Raw genomic sequence first — 27527 nt, 5'->3', positions numbered from 1 at the left:
TATCATTCCATGAATGTACAGATGGTGTGTTTGGCTGACCAGTACATCTCCCATGTTAATGCCAAGTTCCCTGGGTCAGCGCATGACGCCTACATCCTGCGGAATAGCAGCATCCCGTATGTGATGGGTCAACTCCAGAGGCACTGGGTGTGGCTATTAGGGGACTCTGGTTACCCCAACCTGTCCTGGCTACTGACCCCAGTGAGGAATCCCAGGACAAGGGCAGAGGAACGGTACAATGAGGCCAATGGGCGGACTAGGAGGGTGATAGAGCGAACCTTTGGCCTCCTGAAGGCCAGGTTCAGGTGCCTCCATATGACAGGTGGATCCCTAATGTACTCACCAAAGAAGGTGTGCCAGATCATCGTGGCCTGCTGTATGCTTCACAACCTGGCTTTGCGCCGCCAGGTGCCTTTTCTGCAGGAGGATGGTCCAGATGGTGGTGTTGTAGCAGCTGTGGAGCCTGTGGAGAGTGAAGAGGAGGAAGCCGAAGAGGACGACATAGAGAACAGGAACACAGTAATACAGCAGTATTTTCAGTGACACACAGGTAAGAGTAGACACCGGCATATTACATTTACTTAATGACTCCTACCTCTCTGCTGTCTGACTTTTTCCCCCAGTGTATGGTAACTGTGTTGTGACTTTCCCTTCCGTTTTCAGAGATGTGGGCCCCACTGCGTGACATCTGCTTTGTTTCCCCATGGACTACAGCTGTGTGACAGCGGTTTGTTAGCATCACAATGTGAAAGAACATTTTGGCACGGTCATGTCTAATACATTTGTTCTAAATCACAGCCAGACTCCAGATTGTTTTGTGCAATAAGTGTTTTTATTCTAGTTCTCTAAATTGGATGGGTGGTTGCAAATCGGTGAGGGGTGATGGTGGAGGATTGTCCATGGCAGAGTCCAGACTATCAGTTTCACAGGTGCATTGTCCAAATGCCTGTGGGAAGTGGAGCAGGGGCAGTTTAAGGTTGGACAGGGTGACAATGTGGGACAGTGGGATGACAATCAGGGCAGTATCCTTTGCTGGCGGGGGTCTTGACATCTTACTCTGTCTTCTTCCTGGATCTCAGGGCCCGCTTGCGGGGTGGTTCTCCTTCTGCAGGGGGTGGGGTTCTGGTGGCCTGTTGGTCTTGTGTCGGGGCCTCCTGTCCACTAGCGCCGGCGGAGGTGGTAGGCAGTTCTTGGTGCATGCTAGTGTCAGGGGCCCTTTGAGGTGCCACAGTGTCCCGCAATGTGGTGACTACCTCATTCAGGGCCACTACGATGGTACCCATGGCGGAACTGATGTTTCTTAGTTCCTCCCTGAACCCCATATACTGTTGCTCCTGCAGAAGCCGGATCTCCTGAAACCTGGCCAGGACCGTCGCCATCGTCTTCTGGGAGCGGTGGTATGCTCCCATGATGGTGGAGAGGGCCTCGTGGAGAGTGGGTTCCCTGGGCCTGTCCCCCCCCTGTCGCACAGCAGCCCTCCCAGTTCCCCTGTTTCTCTGGGCCTCTGTCCCGTGGACCGTGTGCCCACTACCACTGCCCCCAGGTCCCTGTTGTTGTTGGGGTGGTGGGTTAGCCTGGGTTCCCTGCAGTGGTGGACACACCGCTGATTGACGTGTCCTGGGGACAGAGGTATGGGCCCGCTGGGTGGGTGCAGTGCTGGTGTTACCAGAGGGGGGAAGGTCTACTGTGGCCTGTGGCTGTGTGAGGGGAACCGACTGTCCCGAGGTCCCCGATGGACCGGGCTGGTCATCTAGATCCAGGGAGACAGAGCTGCTGTCCTCACTGTGGGCCTCTTCTGGGGGTGGAGTGGACGTTTGTGGACCCTCCTGCGCGGTGACGTGGCGTTCGGGTCCTGCAGGGGTATAAAAGTATGGTTATTGCTTCTGTGTGTGCCATAGCGTGCAATGGGTGGGTGCCCGTGTACCCCAGTGCTGGCATTCCTTTGTGGGGGCTGTTGTGACGGTGGTTGGGGGGGGGTGTTGTATGTGTATGTGCCGTGGGCATGCTTAGGTGATGGGTGTCCATGCTTTGTGGACGCATGCAGGGCTAGGTGTTGGGATGGGTGGGTTGTGATGGTGAGACAGTTGCAAGGAGTAGGATGTGAGGGGGGTGAGGGTGAGGGTGGGGGTATGAGTTGGCATGCAGGTGGGGTGGGGGGAAGAAGTAGTTAAGATTTGCCTTACCAGAGTCCATTCCTCCGCCTACTCCAGCGAGGCCCTCAGGATGCAGGATGTTCAAGACTTGCTCCTCCCATGTTGTAAATTCTGGGGGAGGAGGTGGGGGTCCGCCGCCAGTCCGCTGCACCGCGATGTTGTGCCTGGATACCATGGAACGCACCTTCCCCCGTAGGTCGTTCCACCTCTTCCTGATGTCGTCCCGATTTCTTGGGTGCTGTCCCACTGCGTTGACCCTGTCCACTATTCTGCTCCATCTTCCTGGCAATGGTGGTGTGCTGCACCTGTGCCCCGAACAGCTGTGGCTCTACTCGTACAATTTCCTCCACCATGACCCTGAGTTTATCATCAGAGAACCTGGGGTGTCTTTGCGGTGCCATGGGGTGGTGTGGGTGATGTGTAGGGTGGATTGTGTGGTGCTAAGTGTGGTGATGTGTATTGTTGTGTTGTGTGAGGTGCGTGCAAATATTGCTGGGTGACAGTGAATTGGGCGTCTGGGTGCTCGGATGTCTTTTCTCTGTGCGTGTTCACGAATCTCTAGGAGTGGAGGTTTGTGGGTGATGTGGGTGTGTATTTTATATTTAATTGGGTGTGTGGGAGTGGTGTGTGTATGTGTCTCAGGTGTGTGTATTTTGAATTGTCCAATGTGGTTGTATTTTGTAAGTGTGTGTGTATTTTGACCGCGGCGGTGTGTACCGCAAATGGAATACCGCGGTTGAAAGACCGCCGCGTGGATTCGTGTGTCGTGATAGTGTGGGCGTATTTCTGTTGGCGTGACGGTGGAGGTTTGGTCATCGCCAGTTTCTCGCTGCCCTTTGGTGTGGCGGACTTTTGTGGATGTCTGTATTTTGGCGGTTTGCCTGTTGTGGGTCGGAATGACCGTGGCGGTTTACCGCGGCCGCGGCGGTGTTATGGCGGTCTTCTGAACGGCGGTAGGCGCCTTTTACCGCCGAGGTTGGAATGACCCCCTCTGTCTCCATTCACCATGTCAAATTGCATTATGTGGTCGGTCCTACACAGTAGATCACAAGGATTCCTGGATAGTTCCCTTGCCCCGCTTACTAACATATGGGATACACCTCTGTAAGCATTAAAAAATGCTAAAATTGTTTCCCCAAGTTTGGGAGGGCAAAGAATGAGCTTTTGTTGATTTCTGTCACTGCTGCATCAACAACAAAAAAGTCCAAAATATTAATCTGCAATTTTCCAAAGCAACTCAAATGGATGGCATTCTTTATGATGAGCCACCATTGGATACATCTACCAGTTCTTTTTCACCAGCAGTGGCTCCAGTTTTTGCACAGACTGCTTTTGGGTATTGTGCCAATATTGTGTTTTTCTTCAGATTCTTCAGCACCAGCTATTGCATCAGCGCACGGTATAAGTAAGCTTTTTCACTGGCTTAAACAAAATTATTTGATATCACCCATGGTACTATCTGTGGATAATATTGACACTGCTTGCCTTTCTTCTACATAACGGGTTTGTTAACGTCTTCTTTTTGCTGATACATGATCACTGTCTTCCTGAACGCTCTGCTGCTGAACAGGCGGGTGAGGTTTTAAACCCTTACTTGTCCTCACACAAAATGAGAAAAGACTTGTCCTTTGTGAACATTTCTGCTGTTCCAGTTCCTGATGGGATTGTTTGGGATAAAGTATCTTTTGCTATATTTGGTCCTACTGAAATTATTCAAATTCCATATGTTTTCAAAATTCCTAGGAATTACATTATTACACCTGGGATTCTTTCTGATGACTGGGGTGAACAAAAGTTGGTTCTATGCTTTCTGAGCCTGGATATTATACTGTGTTTGAAAATGAAGATGTATACATGAATACCGTAAATTATGTTCTGCTACCATCATTATACCGTAAATTATGTTCTGCTACCATCATTATGATCACTTTTATTTACTTCGAGCTAGTACTTCAACAGTAGTTTTTAATTACACACAATGGGAACATTGTTGGACGCCATCAGTAGGGAGTTGCAAAACATATGTAGAGAAATTCACTTATTTTTATGGGCATGATGCTAAAAATGCAGAATCCTACTATTTCAAATTATCAAATCCAAAAGCAAGAAAAATACTGCAAACCAACACTAAACTAATTTATTCTGATTCCTTTGACTCCCAGTTGGCCACGAAAGGCTGTGTCTATTGGAAAAAATCAATTGACTTAAAAAGTCTTTCAAGAACAAAAGACTGGCAGATACAAGAAACAGAGGGCCTGATTACAACTTTGGAGGAGGTGTTAATCCGTCCCAAATGTGACAGATATACCACCAGCTGTATTACGAGTTCCATAGGATATAATGGACTCGTAATACGGCTGGTGGTATAACCGTCACTTTACCGTCACTTTTGGGACGGATTAACACCTCCTCCAAAGTTGTAATCAAGCCCTAGGGGTTCATTACAACATTGGCGGTATAAGGCGCTTACCGCCGTGCAGAAGACTGCCAATACACCGTCGCGGCCGCGGTAGACCGCCACAGCTATTATGACACACATCATGGAATCCGCCGAAATTCAGACACCCACACAATACCGCCACACCAAAGGTCAGCGATAAACATGCGGAAACAAATCCTCCACCTCCACGCCAACAGAAACACGCCCATAATATTACGACCCACGAATCCACGGGGCGGTCTTTCAACCGCGGTATTCCATTGGCGGTACACACCGCTGCGCTCAAAATACACACACAGCTCCAAAACACCGCCACATTGCACAATTCCAAATACACACACCTGATACACATACAAACAACACTCCCACACACCCAACACAATATAAAACACACACCCACATCACCCACAAACCCCTACGACCAGAAATTATGAAAGAAGGCCAGAGAGAGACAGCACAGAATAGAGAACCCCATCACACAGAGGCACACTACACCATCACCCACACAACATCCACGCACAAAACACCACATACCACTACACTCACCACACTCATCACCACATACAACACCTCACACATCACATACACCACCCCATGGCACGCCAAAGACACCCCCGCTTTTCCGAAGAGGAGCTCAGGGTCATGGTGGAGGAAATCCTACGGGTAGAGCCACAGCTATTTGGCTCACAGGTACAGCACACATCCATAGCCAGGGAGATGGAGCTATGGCAAAGAATAGTCGACAGGGTCAACGCTGTGGGACAGCATCCAAGAAATAGGGAGGACATCAGGAAGAGGTGGAACGACCTACGGGGGAAGGTGCGTTCCACGGTATCCAGGCACCACATCGCGGTTCAGCGGACTGGCGGCGGACCCCCACCTCCTCCCCCCACAACTAACAACATGGGAGGAGCAAGTCTTGTCCATCTTGCATCCTGAGGGCCTCGCAGGAGTCGTTGGAGGAACGGACACTGGTAAGTCAAATCTTAACTATCATATCCCCCACCATACCTGCATGCTATCACACACCCCCACCCTCCCCTATCACCCTAACTCCTCACTAATGTACCCATAACACCAACCACCCATCCCAACACCAAGACCTGCATGACACAACTAAGCATGGATACCCATCACTAAAGCATGCCCACTGCACATACCCAGAACACCCCCCAACCATCAGCACACAAGCCCCTACACAGGAATGCCTGCAACTGGTGTACACGCACACCCAACCATTGCACACCATGAAAAACACAAATGCAATAATCATGTACTTATACCCCCGCAGGAACCCGAAGGAACGTCACCACACCAGAGGGTCCAGACAACACCACTCCACCCCCAGAAGAGGCCCACAGTGACGAGAGCAGCTCTGCCCTACTGGATCTTGATGACCAGCCCGGACCATCGTGGGCCTCAGGACAGTCGGTTCCCCTTGCCCAGCCACAGCCCAACACCGAACTTCCACCCTCTGGTAACACCAGCACAGCACCCACCCAGCGGGCCCATACCTCCCTACCCAGGACAGGTCAATCAGCGGTGTGTCCACCACTACAGGGCACCAAGGCTAACCCAACACCCCAACAACAACAGGGACCTGGGGGCAGTGGTAGTGGGCACACGGACCAGGGGACAGAGGCACAGGAACACAGGGGAACTGGGAGGGCTGCTGTGCGACAGAGGGAGGACAGGCCAAGGGAACCTACTCTCAACGAGGCCCTCTCCTCCATCATGGGAGCATACCACCACTCCCAGGAGACAATGGCAACGGTCCTGGACAAGTTGCAGAAGACCCTGCGTCTGCAGGAGGAGCAGTATTTGGGGTTAAGGGAGGAGCTCAGGACCATCGGCTCCGCCCTGGGCACCATTGTAGGGGTGCTGACGGACATTCAAAAGACCTTGAGGGACACCGTGGCACTCCAAGGGGCCCCTGACACTAGCCAGGACGATGAAATGCCCACCACCTCCACCGGCGCTAGTGGCAGGAAGCCCCGCCACAGGACCAACACACCAGCACCCCACCCCCTGCAGACGGCCAACCACCACGAAAGCGGTCCCTGAGATCCAGGAACAGGACAGAGCAAGATGGCAAGACCCCCGCCAGGAAATAAGACCACCCTGATTGTCCCCCCACTGTACCACTTTGTTACCCTGTCCAAATCGGAACTGCCCCAGCTCCACTTCCAATGGCCAGATGTGCAATGTACCTGTGAGACTAATAGACTGGACTCTGCCATGGACATTCTTCCACCATAACCCATCCCCATTTCACAACCCCCCTTCATTGTTATGCACTTAAATAAACACCCTTGAAACACTAATAAAACTGGAGTCAGTCAATGATTTTGAACTTTGTATTGTCAAATACAGTGTCAAAAATGGTTACCCATTGGAAGGCCAACATACCAATGTCACACATCACAAGCCTTTCAAGGGTGCAAGCTGTTGACACGTAGGTTACCACATTTGTGAAACTGAAATGGAAGGGGACAACTCAGTTAACAAATAGTGAGTGAAATGTAGGTACAGGATAGAGGTAGACGTGTGAAAGTTAATGTTATGTTAAACCTGAAAATGTACTCACCTGTGTCTCACTGGAAATATTGCTGTATGACTGACTCCCTGTTGTCGTTTTCTTCTTCATCAGCTTCATCCTCATCACTGTCCACAGGCTCCACCGCTGCTACAACACCGTCATCTGGATCATCCTCCTGCAGAAAAGGCACCTGGCATCGCAATGCCAAATTATGGAGCATGGAGCAGGCGATGAGGATGTCGCACACCTTCTTCGGTGAGTAGAATAGGGACCAACCTGTCATATGGAGGCACCTGAAACTTGCCTTCAGGAGGCCGATGGTGCGTTCGATCACCCTCCTAGTCCGCCCATGGGCCTCATTGTACCGTTCCTCTGCCCTGGTCCTGGGATTCCTCACTGGGGTCAATGGCCAGGACAGGTTGGGGTAACCAGAGTCCCCCAATAGCCATACACAGTGCCTCTGGAGTTGACCCATCATATCAGGGATGCTGCTATTCCGCAGGATGTAGGCGTCATGCACTGAGCCAGGGAACATAGCATTTACCTGCGAGATGTACTGGTCTGCCAAACAGACCATCTGGACATTCATGGAATGATAACTCTTCCTGTTCCTGTACACCTGTTCATTCCTGCGGGGGGACCAGAGCTACATGGGTCCCATCAATGGCACCTATGACGTTCGGGATATGTCCAAGGGCATAGAAGTCACCTTTCACTGTAGGCAAATCCTCCACCTCAGGGAAAATGATGTATCTCCTTACGTGTTTCAGCAGGGCAGACAACACTCTGGACAACACGTTGGAAAACAAAGGCTGGGACATCCCTGATGCCATGGCCACAGTAGTCTGAAATGACCCACTTGCAAAGAAATGGAGCACTGACAGCACCTGAACGTCAGGGGGGATTCCAGTCGGATGGCGGATTTGTGACATCAGGTCTGGCTCCAACTGGGTACATAGGTGGTCATTCTGACCTCGGCGGTAAAAGGCGCTTACCGCCGGTCAGAAATCCTCCATAATTCTGCCGCGGTCGCGGTAATCCGCCACGGTCATTCTGACCCGCAGCAGCCAAACCTCCGAAAATCCGACAGCCACAACAGACCGCCAGACCAGCGGTCGGCGGAAAAGTGGAGGTGACCAAACCTCCACCGTCACGCCAACAGAAATACGCCCATGCCATTCTGACCCACGAATCCACGCGGCGGTCTTTCAAACGCGGTTTCCCATTGGCGGTACACACCGCCGCGGTCAGAATACACACAAACGAACAAAACTCAGCCACATTGGACGATTTGAATTCCACACACCTGATACACATACACACAGCACTCCCACACACACAATACAATATAAAACACACACCCACATCACCCACAAACCCCTTCGACCAAAATCCAAAAAGAAGCACTGAGAGACACAGCAGCGATCACAGAACACCATCACACAGAGGCACACTACACCATCACCCACACAATATCCACACACAAAACAACACACACCACCACACTCAACACACTTAACTACACATACTCCACCCCACACATCATACACACCACTCCATGGCACCCCAAAGACACCCCCGCTTCTCAGACGAAGAACTCAGGGTCATGGTGGAGGAAATCGTTCGGGTAGAGCCCCAGCTCTTCGGCACACAGGTCCAATACACCAGCATTGCCCGGAGGACGGAGCTATGGCAGAGGATTGTCGACAGGGTCAACGCTGTGGGACAGCACCCCAGAAATCGGGAAGACATCAGGAAGCGATGGAACGACCTACGGGGGAAGGTGCGTTCCATGGTATCCAGGCACAACATCGGCGTGCAGAAGACTGGCGGAGGACCCCCACCTCAACCCCCACAATTTACAACATGGGAGGAGGAAGTCTTGAACATCCTGCATCCTGACGGCCTCGCAGGAGTCGGCGGAGGAATGGATTCTGGTAAGTTGAAGCTTCAATACTGCTTCCCCCCCACCTGCATTGCAAATCATACCCCAACCCTCACCCCCATCTTCGAACCCCACCCTCACCCCCACCCCCATCCTCACCCCCACCCTCATCCCCACCACCATCCTCACCCCCGCCACCATCCTCACCCCCACCACCATCCTCACCCCCACCCCCAGCACACCTATTCCCTGCCAATGTCTCACCATCACAACCCACACATCCCAAAACCTAGGCCTGCATGCGTCCACTAAGCATGGACACCCATCACCAAAGCATGCCCAATGCATATACACATCCCCCCCACAAGCCACCCTCACCAAAGCCCCCACACACGAATGCCAGCACTTGGGGACACGGGAACCCACAGATACACCCATATGGCACACATTGAAACTATAACCATACCTCTATACCCCTGCAGGACCCGACCGCCAACACACCGCCACGGAGGGCCCAGAATTCTCCACACCCCCCACCCAAGAGGCCGTCAGCGATGACAGCAGCTCTGTCGACCTGGACACTGATGACCAGCCCGGACCATCGGGGACCTCTGGACAGTCGGTTCCCCTCAGACAGCCACAGGCCACTACAGACCCAAACCCCTCTGGGAACACCAGCACAGCTCCCACCCAGCGGGCCCATGCCTCTGTCTCCAGGGCGCGTCAATCAGCGGTGTGTCTACCACTACAGGGCACCCAGGATAACCCACCACCCCAACAACAGGGACCTGGGGGCAGTGGTAGTGGGCACACCGGCCAGGGGGCAGAGGCCCAGGGAAACAGGGGAACTGGGAGGGCAGCTGTGCGACAGGGGGGGGACGGGCCCAGGGAACCCACTCTCCACGAGGCCCTCACCACCATCATGGGAGCATACAACCGCTCCCAGGAGACGATGGCGACGGTACTGGCCAGGTTCCAGGAGATCCAGGTACTGCAGGAGGAACACTATCGGGGGTACAGGGAGGACATCAGAGCCCTCACCTCCACCCTGGTTACCATGGTAGGGCTGCTGCAGGAACTCATCAACACCAGGACGGACACTCAACAACAACAAAGGGCCCCTGCCACTAGCCTGGACCAAGAACAGCCAACCACCTCCGCCAGCGCTAGTGGACAGGAGGCCCCCGCACAACAGCAGCCCACCAGACCCCCACCTCCTGCAGGAGAAGAACCACCCCGCAAGAGGGCCCTGAGATCTCGCAAGAAGACAGAGTAGGATGTCAAGACCCCCGCCAGCAAAGGATACCACCTGATGTCATCCCACTGTCCCACATTGTCACCCTGTCCATCCTTGAACTGCCCATGCTCCATCTCTCCACAGGCCTATGGACAATGCACCTGTGTGACTGTTACTCTGGACCCTGCCATGGACATTCCTTCACCATAGCCCCCACACACTTGAAACCACCCATCCCATTTCGAGTACTGAAATAAACACCTATTTTGCACCAAACTATCTGGAGTCTGGCTGTGATTTCAAAATATTGTAATTGACATGACAGTGCAAATATGTCCTTGTACATAGTGAAGTCAACAAACCGCTGCCACAAAGCTGTAGTCCATGGGGAAACGAAGCACAGGACTCGTAGTGGGGACCCCAGATCTGAAATAGGGAGGGAAAAGCCACAACTCAGTCATCATACACTGGGGCAAATAGACAGGCAGCAGAGATGCAGGAGAGTAGTTTACATTTACTAAATTATGTTTGAATTGTTACCTGTGTCCTATTGGAAGTACTGTGCAATGATTCTGTCCCTGTTGTCTGTTTCAGCCCCGTCGTCTTCCTCCTCGTCACTCTCCACAGGTTCCACAGCTGCCACAACACCACCGTCTCGACCATCCTCCTGCAGGAAAGGCACCTGGCGGCGCAAAGCCAGGTTGTGAAGCATGCAGCAGGCCACGATGATGTGACACACCTTCTTAGGTGAGTACATTAGGGATCCACCTGTCATATGCAGGCACCGAAACCTGGCCTTTAGGAGGCCGAAGGTGCGTTCGATCACCCTCCTAGTACGCCCATGGGCCTCATTGTACCGTTCCTCTGCCCTGGTCCGGGGATTCCTTACTGGGGTCAGTAGCCACGACAGGTTGGGGTACCCAGAGTCCCCCAATAGCCATACACGGTGTCTCTCTAGCTGTTCCATCACGTAAGGGATGCTGCTATTCCTTAGGATGTAGGCGTCATGCACTGACCCAGGGAATTTGGCATTGACATGGGAGATGTACTGGTCAGCCAAACACACCACCTGGATGTTCATAGAATGGTAACTTTTCCTGTTCCTGTACACCTGCTCACTTCCTTGGGGGGGAACCAAAGCCACATGGGTCCCATCAATGGCACCAATGACGTTGGGAATATGTCCAAGGGCATAGAAATCACCCTTCACTGTAGCCAATTCGCCCACCTCAGGGAAAAGGATGTAGCTCCTCATGTATTTCATCAGGGCAGACAACACTCTGGATAACACCTTCGAAAACATGGGCTGAGACATCCCAGAAGCAATTCCCACTGTTGTCTGAAATGACCCACTTGCCAAGAAATGGAGTACTGACAGGACCTGCACCAGAGGGGGAATCCCTGTGGGTTGGCGGATGGGGGACATCAGGTCGGGCTCCAGCTGGGCACACAGTTCATGTATAGTGGCACGGTCAAGCCGGTAGGTCAGGATAATGTGGCGTGCTTCCATTGTCGACAGGTCCACCAGCGGTCTGTACACGGGAGGATTCCTCCTTCTCCTCGCCAAACCCAGCGGACGGTGCCTAGGAAGGACAACATGGAGCACACAGTCAAGCAACCCACAGGTACGTACTCACAACTTGCACAGTAAACGATTCTCTATGCAGTGAATGGCGTGTATGAGTGGCTATGCAAGGCCTAGGCCTGTGTGACGCAGTTGAAATTGAGCCATGTGGACCCTCGAAATGGCGGCTGCCTGACCTGTGAAGTGTGAAAATGGGATGTGAGGTCAATGTTCTGGCGTGGCACACCGTGGCGGTAGGCGGTCGAAGACCGCGGCGCGAAGCCGCATTGGATAACATTGAAGCCTATGGGTATCAGGAGCCAATGGCGAAGTGCGCCGGCGGTGGCGGTACGCCCCGCCGCGGTACGCACCGCCGCGGGCGTGACCGCCATTTTCTATCTACTTATTCACTCGCGACTTGAACTTTCACAGGAGAGGACCTATACTGCAAGTGTTGCTGTGACCTCGGTCTGGAAGGGACAATGGCTGCTGCGACTGGGGAAAGGGCCCCTGCCTTCACTGGAGAAGAGTTGGAGAAACTTGTGGATGGGGTCCTCCCCCAGTATGCGCTACTCTACGGTCCTCCAGACCAACAAGTGAGTTTAATTCAATATGGATTTGGGGCCACTGGCTGGCCTGGGGGCCTGGCGGGGGGCATGTTGGGCCTGGCGGGGGGCATGGCGGGGATGGGGGGCATGTTGGGCCTGGCGGGGGGCCTGGCGGGGATGGGGGGCATGTTGGGCCTGGCGGGGGCATGGCGGGGATGGGGGGCATGTTGGGCCTGGCGGGGGGCATGGCGGGGGGCCTGGCGGGGATGGGGGGCATGTTGGGCCTGGCGGGGGGCATGGCGGGGGGCCTGGCGGGGATGGGGGGCTTGTTGGGCCTGGCGGGGGGCCTGGCGGGGGGCCTGGCGGGGATGGGGGGCATATTGGGCCTGGTGGGGGGCCTGGCGGGGATGGGGGGCATGTTGGGCCTGGCGGGGGGCATGGCGGGGATGGGGGGCATGTTGGGCCTGGCGGGGGGGCATGGCGGGGGGCCTGGCGGGGATGGGGGGCGTTGGGCCTGGCGGGGGGGCATGGCGGGGGGCCTGGCGGGGATGGGGGGCATGTTGGGCCTGGCTGGGGGCCTGGCGGGGGGCCTGGCGGGGATGGGGGGCATGTTGGGCCTGGCGGGGGGCATGGCGGGGGGCCTGGCGGGGATGGGGGGCATGTTGGGCCTGGCGGGGGGCATGGCGGGGGGCCTGGCGGGGATGGGGGGCGTTGGGCCACTGGCAACGAAAATGCAGACAAACTTGAACGTGGTATTTCTCCCTCCCTGTACGTGTCACATAGGTCCGCGCCCATGAGAAGATCGGGATTTGGCGTGCCATCGCCAAGGAAGTCCGGACCCTGGGGTTCCTCCATCGACGGGGCACCCACTGCCACAAGAGGTGGGAGGACATCCGCCGCGGGACCAAGAAGACCGCCGAGTCTCTGCTGGGGATGGCCTCCCAACGTAGGCGGGGTGCCTGCCGTCAACTGACCCCCCTGATGTTCCGGATCCTGGCGGTGGCCTACCCTGATTTGGATGGGCGCGTGAGGGCAGCACAGCAGACACAAGGGGGTGAGTACAAGCATAATCTACTCTGTTGTCGCGCAGTGGAGGTGTCTGGGTGGGGGAGGAGGGCTGTGGGTCCCCCTAGGCCAGGGCGATATCTGTAGGCTGGGCACCCCCGTAAGCCCCTGTGTCCCCAGCCACCACCCTCAGTAGTGTGCCAGTACAGCCATCCCTGGGCCGTGTCATCCATGGGTGCAGTTGTCAACTCTAGGCGTGTAGGGCATGTTCCACGGAATGCGTAGCAGACCCCAAGTGCGCAACTTAGTGCAGGGGGCATCTGTGTCTGTCATGTCCGCTAACTGTACCGGTGATCCATGTACTCAAAATCTCTTTATTTCTCTCTCCCCCCCCCCCTTTTTGTTTGTCTTTCTGTGCTTGTGTGCATCAGCATCATCAGGCGGAGGAGAAGTGGCATCGGGGCAGGAGGGAGCTGCATCTCACATGGCCCAGGAGGGCCATGCCACAGAGTCTGACTGGACCAGTGAGACGGAGGGCGAGGGGAGCTCCACAACGGGGACGACTGGACCCTGCAGCGACACGGACACGTCCTCGGAAGGGAGCTCCCTTGCGGGGGGGGCAACATCCGTGCCCCCTGCCATTACAGGTACAGCCGCCACCCAGCGCACCATCTCCGCCCTCCCAGCAGCCCCTCAGCGTTCGCCCCGTGCCCGCTCTGCCAGGAAGACGGGCATCTCCTTCGCCCCAGGCACCTCAGGCCCTGCCCCTGTTACCCCCGCTGCCCTCAGTGAGGAGGTCATTGACCTCCTCCGAACGCTCATTGTTGGGCAGACTACCCTTTTGAATGCCATCCAGGGGGTGGAGAGGGAGGTTCATCGCAGCAATGCGTACCTGGAGGGCATTCATTCGGGTCAGGCTGCCCATCAACGATCGTTCCAGGCTCTGGCCTCAGCACTGACGGCAGCCATTGTCCCTGTCTCCTGCCTCCCTCTACTAACTCCCTCCTCCCAGTCTCCTGTTCCTCTGCCTGTCCCACCCACACCATCAGACCAGCCTGCACACACCTCAACACCCAAGAGCAGCTCATCCAAACATAAGCACCACAGATCACGCAGACATTCACACAAGCAACATTCCGATGCAGACATGCCAACAGTCACTACCACCTCTGTGACCCCCACCTCCTCGTCTCCCTCCTCCCGCCCTGTGACGTCTACACTCACACCTTCATTCACCTCACCATCAGCCAGTGTTTCCATCACCAGCACACCCACCAGAACACTCCGCACACGTGCAGTCACCACCCCCACTGCCATTTACACGTCCCCTGTGTCCTCTCCCACTGTGTCTGTCACCCCCCTTCCACACCACACAAACGCAGCCACCCACCCACCCAACAGCCATCCACCTCACGACAGCGTATCCCTCCTGCACCTGCACCCAAAGACAGCAAACGTCACTCACCTACAACCACATCCTCTCCCTCCACTCCCATTCCCACTGTACCTATCACTCTCCATTGTCCCAAGAAAATCTATCTCTCTACTGCTAACTTCTTTCCTGACCCTGAGCCCCCCCCCTCCTTCTCGTCGGGGTAAAAAGAGCACCTCAGCCACCACCAGCCCTGCAGCCCCCTTGACAAGGGTGCAGGGGTATTGGAGCCCACCAGCCCGCATGTCTGGATCTTCGCCCACCAGCAAGGGGACAGGCAGCCCACCCCCTGGGAAGAGGAGCAGAAGGCGGAAGGGCCGCCGCAGGAGCCCGGGTTCTATATCCCCCCAGGACACTAGCCATCCACCGTCAACAGCCACAGCTCCAAAGGGAGGAAAGGGCCACAGACTCCCGACTAAGGAGGGCAAGGGCAGCAAGGCGGAGAAGTCAGGCAGCAGGCCTGCTGCCCATGGAGGACCCGTCACAGCTGCCCAGGAGGAGCCCACAACCCCCATAGCCGCTGCCCAGGGAGGAACCGTCACAGCTGCCCAGGGAGAGCCCACCACCCCCATAGCCGCTGCCCAGGGAGGAACCGTCACAGCTGCCCAGGAGGAGCCCACCACCCCCATAGCCGCTGCCCAGGGAGGAACCGTCACAGCTGCCCAGGAGGAGCCCACAACCCCCATAGCCGCTGCCCAGGGAGGAACCGTCACAGCTGCCCAGGAGGAGCCCACAACCCCCATAGCCGCTGCCCAGGGAGGAACCGTCACAGCTGCCCAGGGAGAGCCCACCACCCCCATAGCCGCTGCCCAGGGAGGACCCAGCCCAGCTGGCCAGGAGGGCCCCACCACCCACAGCCCAGGTGGGCATTGAAGGAGCACCATCCCCGCTGCCCAGGAGGGCACCACCAGGCAATGAGCAGTTGGCCATAGAATGGCCGCCGTCTCCAGCACCGCTCCGCTGGGGACCGCCGTCTCAAGAACCGCTGAACTGGGCCCTTCAAGGCAAGAACCGCTGAACTGGGCCCTTCAAGGCAAGAACCGCTGAACTGGGCCCTTCAAGGCAAGAACCGCTGAACTGGGCCCTTCAAGGCAAGAACCGCTGAACTGGGCCCCGCCGTCTCCAGCACCGCTCCGCTGGGGACCGCCGTCTCAAGAACCGCTGAACTGGGCCCTTCAAGGCAAGAACCGCTGAACTGGGCCCTTCAAGGCAAGAACCGCTGAACTGGGCCCTTCAAGGCAAGAACCGCTGTACTGGGCCCTTCCAGGCAAGAACCGCTGAACTGGGCCCCGCCGTCTCCAGCACCGCTCCGCTGGGGACCGCCATCTCAAGAACCGCTGAACTGGGCCCTTCAAGGCAAGAACCGCTGAACTGGGCCCTTCAAGGCAAGAACCGCAGAACTGGGCCCTTCAAGGCAAGAACCGCTGAACTGGGCCCTTCCAGGCAAGAACCGCTGGCCCTTTGGCAGACGTGGCAGGGCAGGATCTGTCTCGGGCAGGGCTGCAGGATGTCCTCTGGCCAACATGCCTCCTCCAGTGGCAGTGGAGTATGTTATGGACTGTTTGGACTGTGGCTTTGCACTCCCCAGGATGGCCCAGTGGGCAGGCCACCCACTGTATGGACTGTATGGACTGTGGCTTTGCTCTCCCCAGGATGGCCCAGTGGGCAGGCCACCCACTGTATGGACTGTATGGACTGTGGCTTTGCTCTCCCCAGGATGGCCCAGTGGGCAGGCCACCCACTGTATGGACTGTATGGACTGTGGCTTTGCTCTCCCCAGGATGGCCCAGTGGGCAGGCCACCCACTGTATGGACTGTGGCTTTGCTCTCCCCAGGATGGCCCAGTGGGCAGGCCACCCACTGTATGGACTGTATGGACTGTGGCTTTGCTCTCCCCAGGATGGCCCAGTGGGCAGGCCACCCACTGTATGGACTGTATGGACTGTATGGACTGTGGCTTTGCACTCCCCAGGATGGCCCAGTGGGCAGGCCACCCACTGTATGGACTGTATGGACTGTGGCTTTGCTCTCCCCAGGATGGGCCAGTGGTCATGGAGTCCCCTCGTGGATCTGGCGTCGTGTACTCAAGTGGCTGAGGTGCCCCTCCTTCCCTTCCCCCTGAGGTGCCTGTCCTTTTTTCTTTCTGATGCCCCTGCAGTGTTCTCTCCGTGGAGTTCTTGTCGTGGGACTGGGCCTTGCCCCTTTGCTCAGGACCCCTGTGGTCCACGGACAGTGGTTGGACTACATATAGTAGATGTATATATTTTGTACATAGTTTATTTATTTATTTGGATTACTGCTGTCCATTTTTCAATATATCTGCCCGTTTAAGATCTCTTCTTTTGGTCTTTGCATTATTTCGGAGGGGGGGGGTTTGTGGGTTGTGACAGTGATCTGTGGGAATGCATTGATGTGTGTGTTGTAGTGGGTGTGGGTGGGTGGGTGTGTGCCGGTAATCTTTTCCCTCCCCTGTGTCGTAGGTGCAGTACTCACTGATGTCTTCCGCGCCGCCGGGCGTGCTCCTGGTACAGGAGCAGGTATAGGAGTGCGGGGATGACCTGTAACTCGGGTTCCATACTGCCAGAATCTCGCGGGGAGTATGTGGAGGTGAGCGTTTTCCCGTTCGTAGTCTGTTTCCGCCGTGTTTTTATCGGCGGTGCTCCCGCCCCGGAAAAGGTGGCGGATTGGTGGGTCGTGATAGGGTGGGCGGTACATTGTCTGCCGCCTGGCTGTTGGCGGTGACCGCCGCGCTGTTTGTTTGTTCCGCCGTGGCGGTCGGAGTGTTAATGCGGCGGGCTGTGTTGGCGGTTCCCGCCAGGGTCAGAATTGCATTTTTTGGACCGCCGGCCTGTTGGCGGGGTGGCCGCCGCTTTATCACCGACCGCCAGGGTCAGAATGACCCCCATAGTTCCTGGATTGTGGCACCGCCGGAGTCACAGCCCAGGAGGGCCCAAGTATCGTTACTGGTCAGGAGACCACCGCCAGAGTCACAGCCCAGAAGGGCCCAAGTATTGTTACTGGTCAGGAGACCACCGCCGGAGTCACAGCCCAGGAGGGGCCAAGTATCAGTACTGGTCAGGAGACCACCGCCTGAGTCACAGCCCAGGAGGGACCAGGTTCCCACAGCTCCGCTGGGCAATAATAGAACGTCAAGCCACAGACCAATGTCCAGTGTGGAGATCGTCATGCCACACACCAATGTCCAGTGTGGAGATCATCATGCCACACACCAATGTCAGTATCCGAACCACCATGTCAGAGCACCGCTGAACAGGGCAAAGACTGCCATGGCTAAGCACCGCTGAAGAGGGCAAAGACCACCATGGTGAAGACCGCTGAACAGGGCAAAGACCGCCATGGTGAAGACCGCTGAACAGGGCAAAGACCGCCATGTTGAAGACCGCTGAACAGGGCAAAGACTGCCATGGCTAAGCACCGCGGAACAGGGCAAAGACCGCCATGGTGAAGACCGCTGAACAGGGCAAAGACCGCCATGGTGAAGACCGCTGAACAGGGCAAAGACTGCCATAGCTAAGCCCCGCTGAACAGGGCAAAGACCGCCATGGTGAAGACTGCTGAACAGGGCAAAGACTGCCATGGCTAAGCACCGCTGAACAGGGCAAAGACCGCCATGGTGAAGACCGCTGAACAGGGCAAAGACCGCCATGGTGAAGACCGCTGAACAGGGCAAAGACTGCCATGGCTAAGCACCGCTGAACAGGGCAAAGACCGCCATGGTGAAAACCGCTGGACAGGGCAAAGACCGCCATGGTGAAGACCGCTGAACAGTGCAAACACTGCCATGGCTAAGCACCGCTGAACAGGGCAAAGACCGCCATGGTGAAGACCGCTGAACAGGGCAAAGACTGCCATGGCTAAGCACCGCTGAACAGGGCAAAGACCGCCATGGTGAAGACCGCTGAACAGGGCAAAGACCGCCATGGTGAGGACCGCTGAACAGGGCAAAGACCGCCATGGCTAAGCACCGCTAAACAGGGCAAAGACCGCCATGGTGAAGACCGCTGAACAGGGCAAAGACTGCCATGGCTAAGCACCGCTGAACAGGGCAAAGACCGCCATGGTGAAGACCGCTGAACAGGGCAAAGACCGCCATGGTGAAGACCGCTGAACAGGGCAAAGACTGCCATGGCTAAGCACCGCTGAACAGGGCAAAGACCGCCATGCTGAAAACCGCTGAACAGGGCAAAGACCGCCATGGTGAAGACCGCTGAACAGGGCAAACACTGCCATGGCTAAGCACCGCTGAACAGGGCAAAGACCGCCATGGTGAAGACCGCTGAACAGGGCAAAGACTGCCATGGCTAAGCACCGCTGAACAGGGCAAAGACCGCCATGGTGAAGACCGCTGAACAGGGCAAAGACCGCCATGGTGAAGACCGCTGAACAGGGCAAAGACCGCCATGGTGAGGACCGCTGAACAGGGCAAAGACCGCCATGGCTAAGCACCGCTAAACAGGGCAAAGACGGCCATGGTGAAGACCGCTGAACAGGGCAAAGACTGCCATGGCTAAGCACCGCTGAACAGGGCAAAGACCGGCATGGTGAAGACCGCTGAACAAGGCAAACACCGTGTGGGTATGAATAGGCCGCCACATCAGGCATCCTTATCCCACGTGCAGCTGGGACAGTGACAGGACATGAACTTTCACGGGGAGACTCATCCTGTCTGGGCACCAGTCCCACCCAATACCACTAGAGAACTGCAGATACTTGCGAAAATGTAGCTTTGCATTCCCCAGGATGGTCTAGTGGGCAACCCACCCACTGTAAAGAATTGTGAGACTGTGGCTTTGCACTCCCCAGGATGTAACAGTGGGCAACCCAACCACTGTAGAGACTTGTGAGACTGTGGCTTTGCACTCCCCAGGATGTAACAGTGGGCAACCCACCCACTGTAAAGACTTGTGAGACTGCGGCTTTGCACTCCCCAGGATGTAACAGTGGGCAACCCACCCACTGTAAAGACTTGTGAGACTGTGGCTTTGCACTCCCCAGGATGTAACAGTGGGCAACCCACTGTAGAGACTTGTGAGACTGTGGCTTTGCACTCCCCAGGATGGCACAGTGGGCAACCCACCCACTTGTGTGACTTGAGAGACTGTGGCTTTGCACTCCCCAGGATACATCAATGGGCATGGAGCCCCGTTGTGGATCTGGCTTCGCATTCATCTGGCTGAGGTGCCCCCCCCTTCCCTTCCCCCTGAGGTGCCTGTAGTGTTTCTATCTGATGCCCCGGCAGTGTTCTCTCTGATTTTGGTCAGGTATCTATTGTGGGCCTCGCCCATGCATTTTTGGACTGTTGGTGCACGGACATTGTTGTGTACATATCTGCACTACTTCTTGTATTGTATATATAATTATGACAGATTTCGAGATATATATCAGTATTTTTTTGTATGACATGTATATTGGCACATTACAATGTCTGACCGAAATTCGCTTTGTCTTTGCATTCTTCCGGGGGGATTGTGGGTTGTTCATGTGATTTTTGTGACTGCATTGGTGTGTATGTTGTAATATGCGAGGGTGGGGGTGTTTGGTGGGTGTCCCCCTAACTTTTGCCTCCCCCGTGTCGTAGATGCAGTACTCACCGGTATCTTCTGTGCCTACGTCGCTGTTGGTCGTAGAGGAGCAGAAAGACAAAGGCAGGTAGGATTTGGAGTTCCGGCTCCATGGAGTCGTTGTTCCTCGTGGAGTGTGTTAAGGTGAGTGTTTTCCCATAGCAAAAGCTGTTTCCGCCGTGTTTTTATCCACGTAGAATCCGCCCCGGAAAAGGTGGCGGATTGGCCTGTCATAATAGTGTGGGCGGTACATTGTCTCCCACCTGTCTGTTGGCGGTGACCGCCGCGCTGTTTGTCTGTACCGCCGTGGCGGGCGATGTGTTAAAGTGGCTGTCTTTGTTGGCGGTTTCCGCCAGGGTCGTAATTCCCTTTTTTTGTCCGCCGGCCTGTTTGTGGTATTTCCGCAGCTTTAACACCGTCCACCAGGGTTGTATTGACCACCAGAGTCTTTATTTAGAGCATGATTAATTTGGCTGCAAATAATTTTTCTAAATGACGCTGCCCAGCAAACAACTTACCTTGGGTTAGCAAAAGTAAAAGAAATTAATGGGCCCAGTATTCCATCTATAGTTAATTTGAAAATTGACAAAATATTGTGAACGTTACAGAAAAATAGCTCCATGGTTGGGTTCAGAGCAATACTTTTAATTCATCACTTTCAGGTCCCAATGGATGGTTATTGTGGCCAGTGGACAAAAATGGTTGTCATGCAGGTTTTATCAAGTCTACACTCAGGTATCCTCACCACATACAGTGTGGGAAAATAATGTCAACAGTGGTTGCAGTCCTCCACACGAACAGCTGTAAAAGAACACCTATCTTTCCTTTCTGAAGACAATGACTTACAAGATTTCTTGTTAGGTCCCAGAAAACCAAATTCGAAAAGATTTCTGTATGCAATATATAATAAAACTTGGAAGCTTTCAAAAATGGAAGCTGCTGCATATTTGAGGCAAATACATACGCAAAATTTAGAGAAAGCTATAGCCATTGTCAATAATGGTATGAACACACTGTCCACATTAAACAACATTCTGCCCTCTGCTATTGACAATATTCAAAACCATGTGTCATTTTTACACTATGGACAAAGCCAGCTTCAGTCAATTATGCAGTTGAGTTGGACTTTGCAAGTTCTGAAATCTGTCCGCGTGCCCTGGAAGCATGTTCTCTAAGGAGTTATTGGCTGAATTTAACCTCACCCATAAATAACAGTTAATGTCTGAGAAGGAAGCTAGCTACATCATGCTTAATATTAAGAAATTAGAAAAGTTTCCTTTTACTATAGCCGTAACACCACCATCAGTGTGGTTAATACATGGAATTATCCCCCTGCCAATATTGAAATTTCAATTCACGTCATGCTTTAAACACTTTCCTGTTGTCAGTTTTGAGCAGTTAGGAGATTGCTACATCCGTGAGGTGTGGGAGTTGCTCTTTGATTTCAAATGCTTGAATGCCAACAACATGTGAAACTTTTGTGCGCCATTCTATGATTCGCAAACAGGCGGCATTGCAGGGAGCATGCAATGCTTTAGTAGTGAACTTAGCTTACTACTTGAAGGGTATTCCCGTCCCTTTGATTCGCCCAGATTTTCAGTTACTTTCGAATGAGAGTTACTTGACATGGAGTGACCAAGGCTGTTGTGGAATGAGAGCAGGTGCTGCATATGGGATTTCTGTTTCTCAAATAGTGACTAGTTGTGGAAATGTGCTTTCCCTCCCACGCATGAGATAAAATTGCTACTTGTAATGTCTATTTTGACAAGCTGAGCAGACCAAAAGCATTTTTGTTTCACAAACACATGGCGCTCACATCTGCCCATGAAAAATGACCTGCAAGTCGCAAGATCGCCCGCAGAGATACAGGGGATCATTCTGACACTGAAAATCTTAGTGGGGCCCTGTTAGGGGGCCCCATGACACCCGTTACCGCCATCCTGTTCCTGGCGGTGAAAACCGCCAGGAACAGGATGGCGGTAAGGGGGTCGGAATCCCCATGGCGGAGGATTCCCTGGGCCAGGGGTAAACCGGCGGGAAACCGCCGGTTGCCCTTTTCTGACCGCGGCTTTACGCCGCGGTCAGAATGGCCAAGGAAGCACCGCCAGCCTGTTGGCGGTGCTTCCGTCATTTTAGCCCTGGCGGTCGCCGACCGCCAGGGTTAGAATGACCCCCTATATTTTTTAAGCACAGCCAGCCTTTAGCTCGTTGTTCTCAGCTGCCTCACTCTGACAAATATAGTTGTTCGTGCTGCACATTTTATCAGCCCTTTCTCCACATTTCACTTTATGCCCTGTTCAAGGCTGTTGTGTTCGGTACATGATTTTCCAACTCGTATTGCTACTCTAGGAGCTCAAGAGTTAGTCCCCAATTCCTAGACACATTAGTAGGTCAAGCCTGTTCTTAAAACACTGCAGGATGTTTTATATAAACACCACATAGGCCTAAAAGGGTCAGAGGGCATTCCAACCATGGCCATCCAGTAGTGCACATCATTCCATTGACACCTTTCGGGATCATGGTGCTGACTCTTCAGCTACCCAAAAGGACTGCCATCCAGGCAACAGATGAACGAGTTACTTACCTTCGGTAACGACTTTTCTGGTGGATACATTAGCTACCTGTGGATTCCTCACCTAATGAATACTCCCATGGCGCCAGCATTCGACGGAAATCTTCTTACTAGTCTCTGCACGTCGACGAGGACGTCACTCTAGCCCACGCGACGCCGTCTGACGTCATACAGGCAATAAGAGGTTCTCGACGACGTGTGGACGTCAGTACCAATCATTTTTTACGTGCATGAGAACAACCAGGCAGTGCAATGAAGGAGCAAGGCAACATCCCACTACATTGTAAAAATACACAACATTGCATGAATAACTGTAAATCTTTTATATATATATATATAACTCTCTCTTTTTTTTTTTTTTTTTTTTTTTTAAATATATATCTACACATCAAGTATATACACAAAGATATATACATATATACATATAATATATATATACAACGTCCATTGCATCCTCAAAGACCAAGAGGAGCGTACTCAAGGATTACTTGGTAAGACCAGAAAGGCAACGGGGAGGCGGGTGGGACCGTGAGGAATCCACAGGTAGCTAATGTATCCACCAGAAAAGTCGTTACCGAAGGTAAGTAACTCGTTCTTCTGATGGATACAACTACCTGTGGATTCCTCACCTAATGAATAGAGTCCCAAAGCAGTACCACGCCCGGCGGTGGGTGCCTAAATGGTCAAACCAAGAAATCCTGCAGCACTAACCGTGCAAAATGGCCGTCCCTTCTAACCTCAGAATCCAAACAGTAATGTTTTGCAAAAGTGTGAAGGGACGACCAAGTTGCGGCCTTGCAGATGTCGACCACAGGAACACCTCTGGCCAAGGCCGAAGTGGCCGACTTAGCTCTGGTGGAATGAGCTCTAATGCCCTCAGGAGGATCCTTCTTTGCCAAAGAGTAACAGATTTTAATGCAAAGAACAACCCACCTGGATAGTGTTCTCTTGTGGACTGCCTTTCCTCTCCTCTTGCCCACGTATCCAATAAACAGCTGATCCTCCAGCCTGAAATCCTTTGTTCTATCAATAAAGAAGCTCAACGCTCTCTTTGGGTCCAGACGGTGCAGTCTTTCTTCCTCTTTGGAAGGATGAGGCGGAGGATAGAACGTGGACAAAGTAATTGCCTGAGCCAAATGGAAGGGTGAAACAACCTTCGGGAGGAAAGCAGCCTTGGCCCTCAACACCACCTTATCCCCATAAAAAGTTGTATAAGGGGGCTTTACTGATAAGGCCTGCAACTCACTCACTCTCCTTGCTGATGTTATAGCTATCAGGAAGACTGTTTTTAAAACCAAATACCTTAAGGGGCAAGAATGCATAGGTTCAAAAGGGGACCCCATAAGGAAAGTCAGGACCAAGGACAAATCCCATTGCGGCATAATGAATGGCTTTGGAGGATATTTATTTAGAAGACCTTTCAAGAATCTGATAACAATAGGGGATTTAAATAAAGATGGTTGGTCTGGAAGACATATGAAGGCTGACATGGCCGATAAATAACCCTTAATGGTAGCCACTGCACAACCTTTCTGCGCTAGAGACAGAGCAAAAGACAAAACGTCCGATAGATGAGCATGCAAAGGATCAATCTGCCTCTCTCCACACCACGCAACAAATTTAGACCATCTATTAGCGTAGATAGATTTAGTGGAGTGTCGCCTGGCCGCTAATATAACATCCACTACCTCCGGTGGGAGAGAGAAGGAACTCAGGTTGCCCCGTTCAATCTCCAGGCATGTAGGTGCAGACTCTGGAGGTTGGGGTGTAGAACCTGCCCCTGCGACTGCGAGAGGAGGTCTGCCCTGAAAGGGAGACGGAGCGGAGGGCACATTGAGAGTTGGAGAAGGTCGGAGTACCATACCCTCCTTGGCCAATCCGGAGCTATTAGGATGACTAGAGCCCGGTCCTGGCGAATCTTCCTCAATACTCGAGGAATCAAGGGTATGGGAGGAAACGCGTAAAGCAACTGGCCGCACCAGGTTATTTGAAACGCGTCCCCCAACGCTCCCTGCATCGGATACTGGAGGCTGCAGAATAACGGACAATGCGCGTTCTCTCGAGTGGCAAACAGATCTACCCGAGGAAACCCCCACCTCTGGAAGACTAAACAGACTTGATCTGGATGGAGACGCCACTCGTGGTCTGCCGAGAAATGGCGACTGAGACTGTCCGCACGCACGTTCAAGACTCCGGCCAGATGGTTTGCTATCAAGCAAATCTGATGGTCCTTTGCCCAGGACCATAGTCGAAGAGCTTCTCTGCAGAGAAGGTACGACCCCACTCCTCCCTGCTTGTTTATGTACCACATCGTGGTAGTATTGTCCGTTAGGACCTGTACCGACTGACCACGAAGGGTAGGGAGGAAGGCCTTGAGAGCCAGACGTACAGCCCGTAACTCTAACAGATTGATGTGAAACATCTGTTCCTCTGGAGACCAAAGACCTTTGATCTCCAGATCCCCCAGATGAGCTCCCCACCCTAGAGTGGAAGCATCCGTTATGACTGTTGCCACTGGTGGCGACTGCTGGAACGGCTTTCCTTGTGAAAGATTGTTGCTTGCAATCCACCACTTCAAATCCACAGCAGCATCTCTGGAGATCTTGACAGTACCCTCTAGATCCCCTTTGTGTTGAGACCACTGCCTTCGGAGGCACCACTGAAGAGCCCTCATGTGCCAGCGAGCATGCGTGACCAACAGAATGCAGGAGGCAAACAGACCGAGCAGACGAAGGACCTTGAGGACTGGAACTACCGCTCCATTTCGAAACATTGGAACCAAATCCTGAATATCTTGAATCCGCTGAGGCGGAGGAAAGGCCCGACCCAATGTTGTATCCAGTACTGCCCCTATGAACAGGAGGCGCTGAGAGGGCTCTAGGTGAGATTTGGGCTCGTTCACCGAAAAACCCAGGTCGAACAACAACTGGGTTGTTGACTGCAGATGATGCGACACAAGCTCCGGGGACTTGGCTTTGATCAACCAGTCGTCCAAGTAAGGGAATACTGCTATCCCCTTCCTTCTGAGTTCTGCCGCAACCACCGACATCACCTTCGTGAAGACTTGAGGTGCTGAAGTAAGACCGAACGGGAGGACCGCAAACTGATAGTGCTGCGATCCCACCACAAACCGGAGATACTTCCTGTGTGACTTGAGTATCAGGATATGAAAGTAAGCATCCTGCAAGTCGACAGACACCATCCAGTCTTCCTTGTTCAATGCCAAAAGCACCTGTGCTAGGGTCAGCATCTTGAACTTTTCCTGCTTGAGGAACCAATTCAAGATCCTCAGGTCCAGAATTGGTCTCAAACGACCATCCTTCTTGGGAATCAGGAAATACCTTGAGTAACATCCTCGACCCCTTTCCTGCTCTGGGACCAACTCCACTGCGCCCTTTGAAAGGAGGACTTGTACCTCCTGTTCTAGCAACAGGAGGTGTTCTTCTGAACAATAAGAAGGGCGGGGCGGGATGAGGGGCGGGAACTCCCGAAAGGGAAGGGTGTAGCCCTTTCCCACAATACTGAGAACCCAAGTGTCCGTTGTAACAGTCTTCCATTTGGTGAGAAAATGCTGTAATCTTCCCCCTACAGGAGAGGAGGGAGTGGGAAATGGTGGAAGCCTAAGGCTGCTTCCCCTGCGGCACCCCGCCAGAGGATGAGGAAGAGGCAGAGTGCTGCTGAGAGGCTCCTCTGGTGCGGACCCTACCTCTCCCCCTAAAAGATCTATAGGGATGGGAAGAGGCAGGTTGCTGATATCTTCCCCGAAAGGAAGAGGAGGAAGAGCCACGCCCAAATCCACGAAACCTCCTGAAAAATCTGGAAGAGGCCGTGGCAGAAGGAGCTTGGAGCCCTAACGACTTAGCCGTGGCCCTGCTTTCCTTAAAACGTTCCAAGGCCGAATCAGCCTTGGCCCCAAACAGTTTGTCCCCATCAAACGGGAGATCCAACAATGTGGACTGTACATCCGCAGAAAAGCCCGAGTTACGGAGCCAGGCCTGTCTCCTTGCCACCACAGTTGTGCCCATTGCTCTGGCTACCGAGTCGGTGGTATCCAGTCCCGTCTGGATAATCTGGGTCGCAGCAGCCTGGGCATTTGAAGCAAGATCCAAAAGACCCTGGGGAAGCTCTGTAAACAATGAGGAAATGTCATCCATCAGAGCATGAATATACCTCCCCAGGATACAGGTTGCATTAGTGGCTTTTAACGCCAGACTGCAGGACGAAAAAATCTTCTTGGACTGCGCCTCTAGTTTCTTAGAATCTCTGTCCCCAGGCACCGTCGGGAAAGAACCAAGCGCTGACTTGGATGAACAGGAGGCCTGCACCACCAAGCTCTCCGGCGTAGGGTGCCTAGATAGAAAACCAGGGTCAGTCGGAGCCGCCCGATATCTCCTGGCCACGGCTCTGTGAACTGCTGGGGAAGATGCCGGCCTCTTCCACACCTCTAACACCGGAACCAGCAGAGCGTCATTAAATGACAAAAGAGGCTCCGCCGCAGCTGAGGCCGGATGTAGCACCTCTGTTAACCCCTTCGCTGCCAGGCCTTTTCCCCCTCCTGTGCCAGGCCTTT

This window comes from Pleurodeles waltl, chromosome 9 (assembly GCF_031143425.1).
Source record: "Pleurodeles waltl isolate 20211129_DDA chromosome 9, aPleWal1.hap1.20221129, whole genome shotgun sequence".
In the NCBI taxonomy this organism is placed as follows: Eukaryota; Metazoa; Chordata; class Amphibia; order Caudata; family Salamandridae; genus Pleurodeles; species Pleurodeles waltl.
This window is presented reverse-complemented; position numbering follows the sequence as displayed.